General features: G+C 41.7%; 1 protein-coding gene across 5 annotated transcripts in view; it reads left to right on the plus strand.

Annotated features, from left to right (window-relative positions):
• EBF1 (EBF transcription factor 1) overlaps nucleotides 1-15,812 on the plus strand; it is a 394,923-nt gene that overhangs the window by 200,734 nt on the left and 178,377 nt on the right. The window lies entirely within an intron of this gene.

Below are 15,812 nucleotides of genomic sequence, written 5' to 3' on the forward strand. Positions count from 1 at the left end.
TGTATTTAGGAATTAGGAGAATTTTGCTTTTTAATTTCTCTGCCCTCTATCCTATAATTTCTCATGTTTGTGCATATAGATGATTTCTGAAAACCAAAGCGAGGGGGGCTAGATAACTTCTCCCTAACTCAAGGTTGGAGAAAGAACAGAAGTCAGATTGGATTCAAATAAATACCTGTTCTCTAAGCATTATATTTTTGCATCAGAATTGCATGGGGAGATATAAAGATTGTTTCCTCATACGATAAATATTCTGCGTACCCTGTCACTTTTGCCTGGAACTTAGAAGTGGCATTTTCGACAGGATGTTAATTTTTCAGTTGTGATTTTTCTCCTTTGGTCATGTGCTGGACTTTTAGTATTTTGGCCAGTACGGCATAAAATACATTTTAAATGAAGCTTCTCAATCCTTCACCCTTTTAAAAATGACATAAGCTTCAATGATTTTAAATGCTTTAACAGAGCTTTTTGAAAAACACCACATCTCTGCAACATTTCTTAGATAATATTGTCCTACACCTGGAACACGAGCCCCATTTTGAAGCGGTAATTTGGTCCCTGAAGGGCCCTCGGGGCTCTGTCCTGCTGCCTGCCCTGGCTGAACTGTCTAGGAATAAAGCCCAAGACAAATGGGGCTGGATCTATGCAGAGTAATTTAAAGCCTCCTGCCTTTTCTTGCTTTTCTTTAGAGAATATACTCGGAAATTTGTTTTAAGTCGGAAGCATTCTTTGGACACCTGATTTTGTGATTTTGTGTTCTTCCTTCCCCTCCCTAGAATCTTTATTAGAATGCTGACAAACGTTGGCCTCAGCAAAGGATTAAGTGAGCAGATTCTTCGAGTAATAAATCTAAAGACATATTAAAAGCAAGGAAAAGGGATTTCCCCAGTGTTTTGGGGGGATTTATAAGTGCCAAAGGCTAAACAACTTACAAGAGAAGTAAGATTGCTCCTTTTTCCAACCTGGTCATGTTCTAATATTGTGACACAGGGTAGAATTAAGCTGGCTTACTAAGTAGAAACATGTAACATAATTGAAAATGCACAATACAGAGAGGAATTCTCAATACAGTGATGTCTTGTTGTAAAGATTACTGATTTATAAGGAATGCCTTAACTCCTAATCCCAGCCATGCAAGACCACAGAGTCGAGTCTTTTATAACCAGGGAAAAAGAGAAAAAGGCTTAATAATATATATTCCCAAAATTGAATATAAATTTGGAATTGGTGGTTGAGCAGACCATTCATTTCTTCTAAAACAATGTAGCCATGAAAACATTTTTATTACGTTTTGACATGTGGATTTTCAAAGAAGTTCAGGCATTCTCCATTTCAGAAATGATGGGTATAGCCAAATCACGGAAGAGTAATGAAAATGAATGGTGTGTAGGGGAGAAGATTAAATATTGTGGGACATAAACTGTTTAGAAAAGATCAGCAAAGAAGAAAAGTGTCAGCCTGGTGGAAATAAAACCCAAGGAATAACCTTACGTATAAAGCAAGGGTTGGAAAAAATTGAGATGAAAAGGGACCCTGGAATTCATGCTGAGAGAGCAAAATCATTTTGGCTTGAAATCAAGGATAATGAAGAATAGAAATTGAGTGCACCATTTCTTTCTTTCTTTCTTTTCCTTGTTTTGTAAAGTGTGATATCAGGAAAATTCTTATTTTAAGCTCCAATCAGTATGGGGAATTTTGAGAGCTTGTATATGTACCAAAGAGACAAATTCCAGCCTTGGCCAAGCTCCAGGTAATCTGTTGATCCTTCCACCCTAACTTTTTTCTTTCTTACCTGTGAAATGGGAAAGTAGTATTTCTTGTTCTTACTGAGTTAGATAGCACATAGGTGGAAGAAGGAAATATTGTTGGACAGAATATTAAATCTGTCAGGAATAGCTGTAAATGTGTGTGTGTGTGTGTGTGTGTGTGTGTGTGTGTGTGTGTGTGTGTAGGATAAAATAGGGGAAGAGATCTTTGGAAGATAATGTTCCTTGGTATGTTATACAGTCACAGTAGTTATGAATAGAATCAATAGGGTTATGTTGGGAAGATCCCATTGTGGCTTAGCAGTAAGGAGCCCAACCAGTATTCATGAGGATGTGGGTTCGATCCCTGGCCCCACTCAGTGGGTTAAGGATCCAGTGTTGCTGTGACTGTGGTATAGGTTGGCACCCGTAGTTCCTATTCAACCCCTAGGCTGGGAAGTTCCATATACCACAGGTGTGGCCCTAACCACCGCCCCCCAAAAAAGGTTATGTGGACCATATATGCAAAATGAGAGGAGCTTTTATTTACACAACTAGTAAGCACAAATAACTGAACAAGTATTTAAAAGTAAAATAAAAATAAAGCCAATATTGACCTTCATTTCATTTATTTTTCAATGAGATGAAAAGAATGAAAAATCAAATCTCTCCAAAGATTCCTATTCCATAAGAATTGGAGGGCTATAGAATAAGAGAGTTAAATATTGAAGACATTTCCAAGGAGAATTTATTAAACCAAGAATAGCTAATTAGTGTGTGTATTTATAGTGTACACATACACACAAACACACACATAATGTACGCACATACACATGTGTATTCATACATGGACACACCTGTAAAAGCCCATATACACACATGTACAAACACACACATATGTGTGGGTTCACACACAATTTTGCTGGCTCTAAGAAGGAGAATTACCAGAGAAAAAGATTAGCCTAAAGATGAGACCTGGGGAAGTGGTGGCTCTGAAAGTGGCAAGGCTTTAGCACTGACTCTATTTTGATTCTAAAGAAAATAACAGGGGAGAGCTGCTGCGGAGATTTATTTTTTTATTTGCAAAGAATGAGCATTAGGGGGAAAATACACACCTCTATATCAATAAGAAAGGAAGAAGATTTTGCTACCATGGTGGGGAGGGAGAGCTCCTTGCCCCAGTTAACAGGGGTGTAATTCCTATTGGAATCCATTTTCATTGTACTGAGCTTTCTAACTTCAGACGTTGGCCAAAGACAGGAATGGGGTCTTAAAAAACTAATATAAAGCCATGGCGAGAAGGAGATCACAGCGTTTAAAAAATGCCACTCGACTCCCCCAAAGTCCAGAAGCCATTGTCGTATTCAAACAAAGACAAGCACAAACCCCAAACTGACTCTTAACAGTGGGAAATTATGAGCTTTAACGGCTCTGACTTCAGAGTAGTTTGTGATTCTTTTGTGGAAAACAGGCGATAATATACTGGTTTCTTTGGTGGTTCAGCTTCCTGAACGGACAGAAAGTCTTGTCTTGTCCTCCCAATTTGAGGTGTTTTATTTGTCTTTAACATGTTGCCATTTCAGGCAGGGGGAGGAAAACGAATAGGGGCCCTTTGAATGCTTATAATGAGATATTATAATGAGACACCAGCCCAGGATGCAGAGAAAGAACAGAGATACTAAGTGGCGGTAAATCATGTCATGAGGACTTGGCTCAAAGGAGGGCGGAACTAAGGCCATCACAGGTTATTAAGGTTTATTAAAAAATGTTAACTAGAAAAGCTACACCCTCAAGAGTGATACATCCCCCAACTCAAGAGGAAATGGCATCATCTCAGCTGCAGAATATAAAACTCTTGTCCATTTGACACCAGGCTCAGCAGCAGGATTTAGGGGCAGGGAGGGTGGACCACAAACAAAGGCAGCAGACAAAATGAAAAGTATAAATAGAAGTATTGAATATACAGTAACCTGGAGGAAATTACTCTAATGCTGCTTTCAGTTCTTGTCTCCATTTGTAACAGTGAGAAAGAAATGACTAGGGTATGCAAGATAATGCTCTAAGAGTCCCACGGTTTAGACAGGGCAAAGTCCTGTGTCTTTAGAAAAGAAAACTAAAAAACAAGTAGGGGCCTGTTGAGAAGTTTGCATGGTTCTGAGAGGCATGTAGAAGTGGCTGATGGCTATTTGTTTTGGTGTCAAATATGAGATAAGGGCTTTTAGATGAATGAGCAAATGGGGGCGATCTTTGACTTTCTCTGTAGGGAAAGCATACTTACTACAAAGAAAAAAGGTTTTGTGGCCAAAATAACAGGGGTTAAACCATTTAAAAATTATATATCATTTAGGGAAAAAACCAATGTTGTTTGATCCCTTATAATATTCCTTACGTGAAAGTTTTTTCTTTGCCATGTTGTTTTGCTTCTTTTGCATCTAGCATATGTATTTTCTTTCTTCCTTCCTTTTTTTTTTCCCCCCAGCAATGGCTGCACCTGCAGCATATGGAAGTTCCCAGGCTAGGGGTTGAATCAGAGCTACAGCTGCCAGCCTACGCTACAGCTACAGCAACACCAGATCTCAACCACATCTGTGACCTTTGCCATAGCTTACGGAAATGCTGGATCCTTGACCCACTGGGTAAGGCCAGGGATTGAACTCGAATCCTCATGGACACTATGTTGGGTTTTTAACCTGGTGAACCACAACAGGAACTCCTGTATTTTCATTCTATTCATTTTCACAACAACCTGGGGATTAGAAGGGTGAATATTATTATCTACAATTAATAGGAGAAGAGTAGAAAAGGTGATTAGAGAAGACCTGGATTTTGATTTGGCTGTGCTGATAGCTCACTCTGTGCCTTTTCACAAGTTCCCTTTATCTCTTGGAATCTTAGATCTGCAAAACGGGAGTGTTTGAGCAAATAATTGATAAGACTTTTAAGCTCTATATGCTAAGAATCATTGGTTGACTAGTATCCCTAATGGATTAGGGATAGCAGAAGTTAAAATGCTCTTTTCTTGCTCAGCATCATAATTACCTTAGGTACATTTATTCTCAAGCATTCTACTCATCTGTGCCAACATCTTTGAGGGTTCATTCTTCCTCCTGGGATCAAAATTAGTCCGAAGAGCAATTCCTAGGACTTGAATAAATTCGCTTTTAAATGTGAACTTTAGGAAATCAAAGTAGAATGATCATGTGAATACCTTCAGCTGTTCCCACTGAAAAGCTAGGCTTAAATGTTATCTTTAGCAGAATTTTCCAGAGCCCTTCCTTTTAGCCATAACCTGCTTGCAAGTACTTTCTTCCATCCACTGATTTGACACTAATGGTTCATTCAGCAAGTATTTATTGAATGCCTTCCATGGATGTTGTATTAAGTGTTTGAATGAGCATTATGGAGCCACAGGATAGTCACTTTCTAAGAGGTGAGGTTTGAGTCCTGGGAAATTAGGACCGTTTTCGGTAGAGATGGGAGCAGAGGTACTCAGTGAGGTACTCACTTGGAGAGAAGGCCTCACACAGTCATTGGGAATTTAATGACTCCAGGCATTGGTGAGATGAGGGCAGCAAAGGAAGAGAATTATTTTACATACTGGTGGGAGAAGTAGGAGAAAGACAATTCTGCTTGTGTTGTTTGGAAAAGGACTATGTAGGGAAGGGCTGCAGAAGGAAGATCTGGTGTCAAGGTGGAGAGGACAAAGAAGGAAGAGAATCTTAGGTCCTCAGGTGGAGGTGATGGTGAGTATTCCTAGGGTAGGTGGGACCTGAGGACCGTTTTATTACAGGAGGGATGAAGGGGGACGAGCAGAAATACACTGAAGCAAATTTTTATAGAGACAGAAATCAAACATCTTTGGCTACATTTTTTTTTCCCCCAACTGTAGATTTCTTAGTTCAAAAACATATCAGTACCAGTTCCATGGTCTTTACTATAATCTGTCAATTTTTATTGAGATCTGGTGGAGGTGTACATTTTAAATTGAAACAATAGTCACAGAAAATACTTTCTGCCAGCCCACTGAACAAACGTGGCACATTGAGTGTGAATGGTCTCTGGAGCTATGCAGATGTATCAGCTTTATGACTATACACTTGGTTCACGTTCTTGCCCCTTAAGAATGTACACCACTCTTTTCTGAGAACAGTTTTGCTCACTTACATTTTATTCGCCATAATACACGTGAGCCAGAGTCAATACTATGATATTTTAATTTTAACTCAGACCCATCAGTTCCACACTCTACGTATACGACATACACACATACACAGAGGAAAACAAAATGAAGAGTGAATTTTAAGAGCCTCTGTTATTTCTTCACCAAGAGAGAAAAATGAGGGAAAAAAGACTCAGGAGTAGGAACCCTCAATATAGGTTGCCTTTGGTAACTCTACTTCGGATCAGATAAATAATTTGTAAGGTTTTGCGGATACAGGGATGTGACTTCTGCCGAGCCCTCACCTGCCAGCACCCCTCCATGCTGTCTGATTGAGAGACTTAAGCAGAGAAATCATTCCTTGTCCCCTTTCCCCTAGAAACAGAGAACTCAGTGGTGAGGTTAATCATTCAAAGTTTGCAATTCATACTGAGGCAAAACAGAAATAATTCTTCACCTTGGACCCTGGAAATTTGTTGACACACTTTTTAGAGCTCAAGGTTAGACTTTGCTTCTTTGAATCATAAATATGAAGCCCTTTTAAATAGATTGTTTTATAACTCCATCTCCTACTGAGGTGAATCCCACTAGGCGATATAAAATGGAGTGAAAAATCACTTCTAGAATACCAGGTTGGAGTGAAAATAAACAGAGGGGTTTAAAAGGAGCTTCCGACCACAGAGGAGCTGGTTGGGAATGATGGTAGCTTCTGCCTGGCTATTTAAAATGGTGACTTTCCCACCTGCTTTTCTTCAGAGTTGTTTTGAAAAATTTTTAAGGAGAGTGAGGTAAGTTATGACATAGGAAAATTAGCTTCAAGTCATTTCCCGTTAACAGGATACTCCAGAGATGAGCCTGAGTGTAGCTCTCATTATTTCTGTAACATTGCAGTTACACCTTCATAGATACAGTGATTGTTTCTGAAACTGTGTATAAATTGAAACCAGTTTTTTTTTAAATCTAGGGAAATTAAACTGTGGTAAATCTTGATAAATTTTGATGTGTCCATTATTGGTAGAACAAGGCTGATTCTTTGTCCTGACCATTATCACTTAGCAGAAATCCATGTTCCTGCTAATTTGCTAATTTGGTTGAGCATGGTGTTCCCATCAAAATGGGGATGGGTGTTCTTAAAAATCCAGAAAAAAGTTATGAGGAGAACAGAAGAGAGGACATTCACTTTCTTAATGGAAAAAAAAAAAAAAGAAAAAAAGAAAAGTCCATTACATACTGATTTGTTTTTGCCAGCCAGTATACCAGAAAGAGGCTGACTGTTTGAAATTGGGATTTTTGGAAAAAAATCTGCATAGATGGTCTTCCCTTTAAAATGTGGAGTCTCCTTTTGTAAGGAGAACATTCCATCCTCTCCATGTGTTGGAATTAAATTTTTCCACAGTGGCTATCATTAATCCCCTAGTGGTTAGGCATTGCTGTATTATAAAGATGTTGGGTGAGGGTTAAATCTTTTTTAAAAAATTTCTTTCTTTTTTTAAATTTTTTTTTTTATTTTGCTTTTTAGGGCTGCACCTGTGGCATATGGAACTTCCCAAGCTAGGGGGCTGAATCAGAGCTGCAGCCGCCGGCCTACGCCACAGCCATAGCAACGTGGAATCGGAGCCACATCTGTGACCTACCCCACAGCTCACAATAACACCAGATCCCTGACCCACTGAGCGAGGCCAGGTATTGAACCCACAATTTCATGGATGCTAGTAGGGTTCGTTTCTTCTGTGCCACAATGGGAACTCCCTAAATCTTTTTTTATTTTCGAAGAGAATCAGAAACATGATTTACTTGAAATTAGTTTCAGATAGACATGGGCTCTAGGATTGGGGTTCCCCATGGCAAACATCTTTATCCCCAAATCTGAACAGAAATGCTTGAATCTGAGGAATGTATTAATGAATCTTTTGGACTTGAAAGCCCCAGTGCAAAGCAAATGCCTATCCGTCTAACTTGGAATGTTATACTTCAGAAATAGCATGGAATTTGTCAGTTATTGATGAGTATAGCTGGAAGTCACAGAGCATCTGGCTTCAGACCAGCATTTGATTTGCCAAGGCAATGCACGTCTGGTGGGTGTCTAAAATTTGTGGTTTAGCAGCTGGTCCCTACTGCTTTTCCTGCGGCACATGCTGATGACAGAAACACCTCAAATTATGACTTTTCTTCTAAGGCAGGCTTGATGGATCCCATGTAAGAATTAGGACAGGGAAGTTCCCGTTGTGGCTCAGTGGTAACAAACCCGACTAGTATCCACGAGGATACGAGTTCGATCCCTCGCCTCACTCAGTGGGTTAAGGATCTGGCCTAAGACATGGGGCATTTGTGTACCTGTTGTGGCAGGTCTGTCCTACATGAAGGGGTGTGTGTGCTGGAGGGCACGGCCCCCAGGAAGGCCTCTCAGCTCTGGTTCAGTGCTGAGCTCACCGCAGGCCCCGTAAGGTTTCAGCCTGCTGTGGGAAGCTGGTTGGTTTCTGCTGTGTTAATTATGTGCGTGTGGCTTTTCTGCTACACTGTGAGCTCCTCCAGGACAGGGGCCACTTCGTTATTGCTGTGTCCTCCCTGGTTCCATGCACAGTGCCACCCAGATTTTGGAGGCAGGCGGCACCCAGGCTCTGCAGCTTATCCGCTCTGTAGCTTAAGCAAGCTACCTCACCTGCCCAAGCCACAGCTTCCCCATTTGTGAAATGGGGCTAATTCCTCTTGTGGGATTGTTGTGAGGATGGACAACAGTGAATCCATAAGGTACTGAGCACAGTTCAAGCCGACCACTTAGGGAATACTTAGCACTTGGCCAAACACAGTACCTTTTCCTTAGGAGGGATTCTAGTAGGGCTTGCTGAATATTAAGTATCTTTATAGCGTGGGCATGTATGTATCTACACTGATATGTGTGTGTGTGTGTGTGTGTGTGTGTGTGTATGCAGAAAGGTTGTTGAGACAAAAAGACATTCATTTCCTGAAATGTATTAAGTATCTGTGTTTCTATCTATATATGTTGATGCACATAGACATATACATGCATATTTACACGTATATACACACACCTGCGTCTCTATCTACCATAAATGAGTATTCCTCTTTCTGGCTGTGGCTTCCCTTCACTTTTCCAACATTACATTTTTTTTTGAAGAAAAAAAGATGGATAGGATCAGTGTTAGGGGTTGCAGGCGTTTTATGAGCTTGTCGATTGTCTTCTCCTCCATCAAGAAATAATAACACACACAAAGAAAAAAAATGAAGGAGAAAACAAACAAAAAAGATGGAAGAATGGAAACGGAGCCATTTTGCCCCCTCCTTTTTTTTTAAGGCCCCTGTCCTTACCCACAGGGAGGTCAATTTCTAACACCGTGGTGCAGATTCACCCACGAATAGCAGGGCTCTGTGACATCTCAGGGTGTCCATGACGTCCTGGGCACTCAGCGATGTGTGACAGGACCGTGTGTATTGTGCCATCATACCCCACGTTAGTGAAACCTCCTCTTGGAGAAGATACACCAAAAGAGCACTGTCTTTGTAGTCCAAAACCAGTTGCACCTCTCTGAATTATTGCGCTGTCTGCCATCACTTTCCTATCCTTTTTTACTACAAGCGTTCGTTGCTGTAATCAGGTTGGATAGGAATTTTTTTCCTTCAAGAAACTTGGTGTCTTTTTATCTTGTGCATTGTCACACAATGGTCAGGAGTGTCCACCTTCTTTCACACCTCTCTCTCCAGCTTGAGGATTTAAATGTTCCAGCCCTTCGGTTTAGCCTTTGCTAGTTGAGCACCCAGCACATGGCAGCCCAGAAGATGTGGCAGGCTCTTGGGACTCCAACTCATTTGATGGGGAAAACACTCATTTTTCCTGTGACAATGAGCATGACATTCACATGCTTGCCTCCAGTACCGTCTTGCAGCTTTTATACCAAATGGAGAGACGTTCCTAAATGAACATTTCTTGCGCTTGTGTAAATAGATAGATTAATGGCATTAAGTGAAAGCCAAGGCTGCCTGAAATGTTAACTTCCTTATGGGGTTTTGAGTTTCTCTTATTTTTGATAAATGGACCAATCTGGCAATAAAATCCTCGCACAGTAGGTTAATAATGTCATAGCTGAACTGTGAAATAGTCATGTGTGTACCATCTCTCAGCAAACAATAATCCTTGAAGCCTGATAAATCTATTTCCAGCCCAATTGCCGCTCATTGTTAACCACGACTCCCCTCTTTGCAAATACAAAGCAGTTTTGTCGCATGCATTTTTAAGCAGAGGCAACGGGGAAGGCAAAAGCGCATAGGCCTGTGAGGCGAGGGGCGGGGGGGGGGGGGGGGGGCACAGGTTCCTTTTCAAGTCTCCTGAGCCCCTGCTGCCCTCCCTGTCTAAAGACCCTCCTCAGGACTCCTGCATCGCTGGTGTGAGGGGTGCTATGTAACCTTCCAGTCCATCTGGGGCCCAAAGTGCTGATGCGCTGCTGCTGGAGGCAGAGAAGTGTTGGGACCTGGGAAGCAAAACGTACCCCCAGGACCTTTGGTTGGCATTGATCACTTAGTAAGCCAGCAAGGTTTGGTGCTATTTACCCCCAAATCCCTGAAGATGAGGGAGGTGATGGAGAGTCCTCTACACTGACTTCCTGGAGAGCTGGGAATACAGAAACCGGCACATGTCTGCAGCCTTCAGACAGCCCGCAGCACACACAGACCGTGGGCAGAACACTTCAGCGCCGCTGATTCTAAACAAAAGACCGCCCAATGCCCTCCTGGCACTGCATCAAGGGGGGAGAGGTCCCCCTCCTGCAGCTTTGGCCAGTGGTGAGCAACTCCAAGGTAAAATGTACACTGTGCTGGTAGGAAAAGGGAACTGTATCCAAAATCACGGCTGATTTTGAGGGACTTATTTAAGCGTCAGAATCTAAGTAGCTTGGGGCAGTGCACATAAACTTGACAAACAGGCTACTTTAGTCCTGTCTGACTGTATCAGCATAATAGGGCAATGAAGCTTTTATTCATTCAAAGAAAGGTTGAGTTTGATTGGCAGGGCAGGCTGCCTGCACGCAAGTGGCTCTTTTCCCCAACACTTCACTGCTATCAATTACCGTTTTGAATACGAAGTGTTTCTAATGTAAAATAATGCCAACCTCTGCCTCTGTCCTCAGGCCAGAAAGCTTCTTTGTGTTATTTATTCCCAGTCTGTGACTGCTATGAACCTTCCTCCCTCTGCTGGTTTTTTTTTCCCCCCTCTTCTTTCCTTTCAGTATCTAAACGATGCAACATTGCCAGCAGAAGTGAGGTTCATGCAGAAAACATCCCTGTTCTTTATTTTAATCAATAACCTCCCGGGTGAATGACATTTCCACCTTAGTGATTTAAAATCAGAAGACCTGGGGATGTCCGTGCTTGTGAATCACCCCAGGTTCCAGGAACAAAGGAGGCATTTTTGTTTTTTGTAATTTCCCCTTCGGACTACAAACAACTGGGCTCTGAAGTTGATTTCATTTAGCAGTCAACTTCTGTCTAGAAAAATGTGCGCAACCGAACTGAATGCTGTTCTTATTTAAATCGGCAAGCGATTTGCTTCAGCTGCCATCTGTTGGCCGGTTAGCTATTTTAATTTGATGCCGGGGACATTACCTGACTTTGTATATTGCATTTTGATCTGCATCTTGTTTGAGAGATGTCTGAAAATGACTCTAGCGGAGAGGACTTTGAAGGCTTCTGTTGAACAAATATGTACATATGTTAATACAGCGCTGGGCATACAAGTGGGGTGATGTATGAGTGAGTGTGTCTATATACATACAGCACGTCTTACGGAATAATCTTTATGGCCAGATTGATGATAAATCCTTCAAACTTTTCATTCCTCCACATTTCCAACTAGCTCTCACAATTTAAAACTCATTAACTTTGAGCTTTCACAGTATCCTTACCCATTCTTCTAAGGCTGCAGCCTCTCTGGTTTGAAATCCTTCTGAGCAAGGCTTGGATGGCAAGGACCACCTGATGAAGGACCCGTGTAGCCCTGAGGTCCGCATCTGCACAACAGACTTTCTCTTCCTTCCTTTCTCAGAGCCCCCAGAGTTTGATGATATTTATCGGGAACCTCCTGAAAGAGGCCGCAGGGCAAGGAATCCACAGGCCTGGGTTCCTGTTGGTGGTGGGGTTTCCTGCCACTAGTTAGTTGTGTGATTTGGGGCTGGTCGTTGTACCCATGTGCACCCCTACCTCCTCGTGTGCAAAATGGGGTGATTGTACTGGGGAACCTCTAACCGCCCTTCTGTCCCAAAGTTGCAGAGAATGTGGTTGAGGAGAGAGAGAGAAAGAGAGAGGGTGGGGGAAGAAGGGAGAGAGTGGGAGGGAGAGAAGAAAGTGTGTGGTCCAGTCCCTGCCCTCAAATGTTTCACAGTCATATTGAGAACCATTGGAATTATTTATATTCACAACACATTTTAGAACCACCAGGGCTAATCGAGTGCTATGTTGTCCTCTCTGTTTTTACCTTTCATCACTAATAAACTCAAACTTGCTGCAACTTTTGAATGTGATTTTATTTTTCTCAGCGTCGCCTTTCCCGTAATGTTCTTCTTTACATAAGCTCTTCCCAGGAGTCTCTGTCATATCTGCTTTATGCTTTTTTTTTTTTTTCCCTCCTATTCATTAACACGCAGGTTAAGTACACAGGAGTAGTTCCATTTGAACTTTCCTCCCTCTTGGGAAGCTTCTTTGCCAAACTCACCTTGATGCCTGCAACTCTGCCTTGGGCATGTCTGCTTACAAACGCTGTGTAAGACGGAATGGGATTTGACCACATTAAAGACACAGGAGGTGCCTCCAGTTTGTGTGTTCACCATTGTGGCCACTGAATAGCATTTAAGTGCCCAGCGTCAGACTGTACAAACCACCTGTCCTACTTTAGAACTTTAGGCACTAAATATTTAGGCAACCGAAGGGACTTAGCTAATGATTATAAGGTAGAATGAATGGTAGATTTCTGGAAGGACTGCATGATGAGATAAAGACTGGACAGAAGAAACTGTGTTTTAGTTTCAAATTTGGAATGATGAGGAGTTCCCGTCGTGGCTCAGTATTAACAAACCTGACTAGTATCCATGAGGACTCAGGGTTGATCCCTGGCCTTGCTCAGTGGATTAAAGATCTGGCATTGCTGTGAGCTCTGGTGTACGTTGCAGATGCAGCTCAGATCCCAAGTTTCTGAGGCTGTGGTGTAGGCCAGCAGCTACAGCTCTGATTCGACCCCTAGCCTGGGAACCTCCATACGCCACGTGTGCAGCCCTAAAAAGACAAACAAAAAAACAAACAAAAATTGGGAAGGATGAGAATCTTTTTTCTTCCATTTATTGGACTTTAGAAAATGTGAAGAAATTTAGGCTGGCTAAGGGTAGAAATAGAGGATCTTGGGCAAATTAACTTGTCTGAGCTTTGGTTTCCTCATTGAAAAACGAAGGCAGTAATAGTACATACCTACATTATAGGATTGTTGTGGGGGTGAAATGAGATGATGAGATTAAATGAGCTAAAGCACGTGGCAAGACACTGGGCCCACAGTAAGGATGCAGTAAGTATTTTCCGTTATTGCTATTGTCATGTGGAAGTCATAACTCTAAAAATTAGTATCTTAACTGGAGGTATTCTCATAGAGAATTGGGGCACCAGCTAAGATTTGAGAGGTTCTGCAGTCATACCTTCCTCCAGTCTGTCCCAGGAAACGTGCCCTCTCACCTCTCTGCTTCCCCTGTCAATTTCTCATGCTCATTTACAGGGTTTTCTTTTTTTTTTTTTCTTTTGCTGATGGTTATAAGTACAGATCTATCCCTACACGAAGCAGGTCAATAATCTCACTGCTCTTACGTAGCAGAATTGTAGGTGATTTATTACTGGTGAAAATACTTTTTGGATTCCACACTGGTATGCTCAATTTGTGAGTCTTTTCTGGGTTGTTTTCTGCTGGCAAATTTATTTAAACCTCTTCCAGGAGCATCATCAAGCTCCCTCTGGAAGGAGAACCTGACCGAGTTGAGTTGGTTTAGGTTCCATACGGCATCTGTGTGGGGTTATGCTCTTTTCCGTTGTGACTCAGGGGTTAGCATTTGAGTTCTGTTTCTTGTTGGTTTCACGGGCCTCAGACGCTATTATTTCCATAGCAAGAAATGCCAAAAGGAAACAATTTCTTCCCTAATTATCTTGTGAGACTTCCTGAACATTATTGGAAAGGGGACACATGGAAAGAGTGTACCATCACCCAACTTTGGACTTGCAGCCTAGAATTAGGTCTAAAAAGGTCTTCAAAATAGAATACCAATGAAAAAGGGGGGTGTGCGTGCACGTGGGTTTATAGTATTTGGTTATTGTTATAACTCAGGGTCACCAAAATGTCTCTTTAAAGGAAGGACAGCCTAATAGGAATGAAATAATTTAGTCTCTATTTCTTATGAAGCTAGAATAATATTTTTGAACCGTCAGCTGAATGCCTCCTAAGTTGCCTGGGTGACTAAAGGGCTTAAAAAGTTCTTCCATGGAGATAAATAAGCTGTCAATTCATGATGAAGAAAATCAAACTCAGGGTGTTGATCTTGGCTGAGGTGCCCGTACAAGTATGAAAGACATTTTTGCCGAGATGCAGCACAACCCATGTGTTAGCAGTTAGCACTCCCATGCCACCCCGCGCCTCTGCTAGCCTTTGCAAAAGATAAACATGGTTGTCAAAATAAGGAAAAGAAAAGATTAACCCATTCAGGGGCATGTAAAGAATAAATGACACTCTAGCTCCCTAGAGTAAACAGGAAGAAAAAAGATCAGGTCTTGAGAGTTGTTTTTAGTCGGTTGCTTGTGCTTCCTTTGCGGGACATCTCCTCAGGCTTGAGCTGGGAACTGTGGCTTGGAAGTTCGGAAGAGAAATCTGGGTGTAGCAGGAAAAGGAGGCAGTGGAGGGAGAGACTTAATATGAGAAAGAAAAAGGAATGGATGTATATATATGTGTGTGTGTGTATATGACCGGGTCACTTTGCTGTACAGCAGAAATTAACAGAACATTGTAAATCAACTATAAAAAAAATCTTAAAAAAAGAAAATCCATGCCAAAAGCTAATAATTCACTTAATTCCTTAAATTTTTACAATATAATGGGATATTTCTTTGAACTGGAGTCTAGAGTCAGGCATATTTTGGAGTTAGCATCTGAAAAAAAGGTAGAAAGAAAGAAAAAAAAGAAAGAAAGAAAACAGGATAATTCTGTTTATGCCAGACTAGTGCGCTAGTTTAGAAAGACCCGAATATGTTATTGTCTTGACACTAAAATCCAAAACTGGGCATGAGCGGGGAAAGAGAGTGAATCATACTGTTTTTTTATTTCCTTTGCATTAATAACACCCAAAGAGGGCTATTAAAACATAATACCAGCCTGCCTGTCGGCTGCTGCAGTAGGTGGTATCTCAATTTGTTGTTTTGGGCTTTATAGATTCTCAAGGTATTTTTATGCCTCAAATCAACAGGAGGGGCACACCCAGTGCAGCCGTGGCCCAGAACTTTAAAAGTGTAGTGGGGGAATGCCAAACATTTTATGGAAAGGTATTGTTTTTCTTGACATTCTTGTGGTGTAGGTTTTTAGGACACCCTCTTTTTCTTTGCCTTCAGAGGTCCTGTGAAGCAGCAGGTACAGTAAGAGGGAAGACCTTGCATTTTTCACTTAGAAAGTCTCCAGTAAAAATCAATGGTTCCATGCCATATAGGTGTGTCATAGCCGAGGCTTAAGGAGAGGATTCAGATGTAGCCTGAGGAAGAGCACAGCAGATGGGAAGGGTCACCGGATCAAGGGTAGAAGATACTCTTAACCTCTTTCAGCCTCTGTTTCCTCATCTTTAAATGGGGACAGTAGTGGTACCACTGGAGGTATTGGGAGGCTAAACAAG

The sequence above is a fragment of the Sus scrofa genome, chromosome 16 (genome assembly GCF_054392235.1).
Source record: "Sus scrofa isolate SSC_HxYL_T2T_F1_AM1 chromosome 16, Sscrofa_HxYL_maternal_Yorkshire_Landrace_v2.0, whole genome shotgun sequence".
NCBI classification, from domain to species: Eukaryota; Metazoa; Chordata; class Mammalia; order Artiodactyla; family Suidae; genus Sus; species Sus scrofa.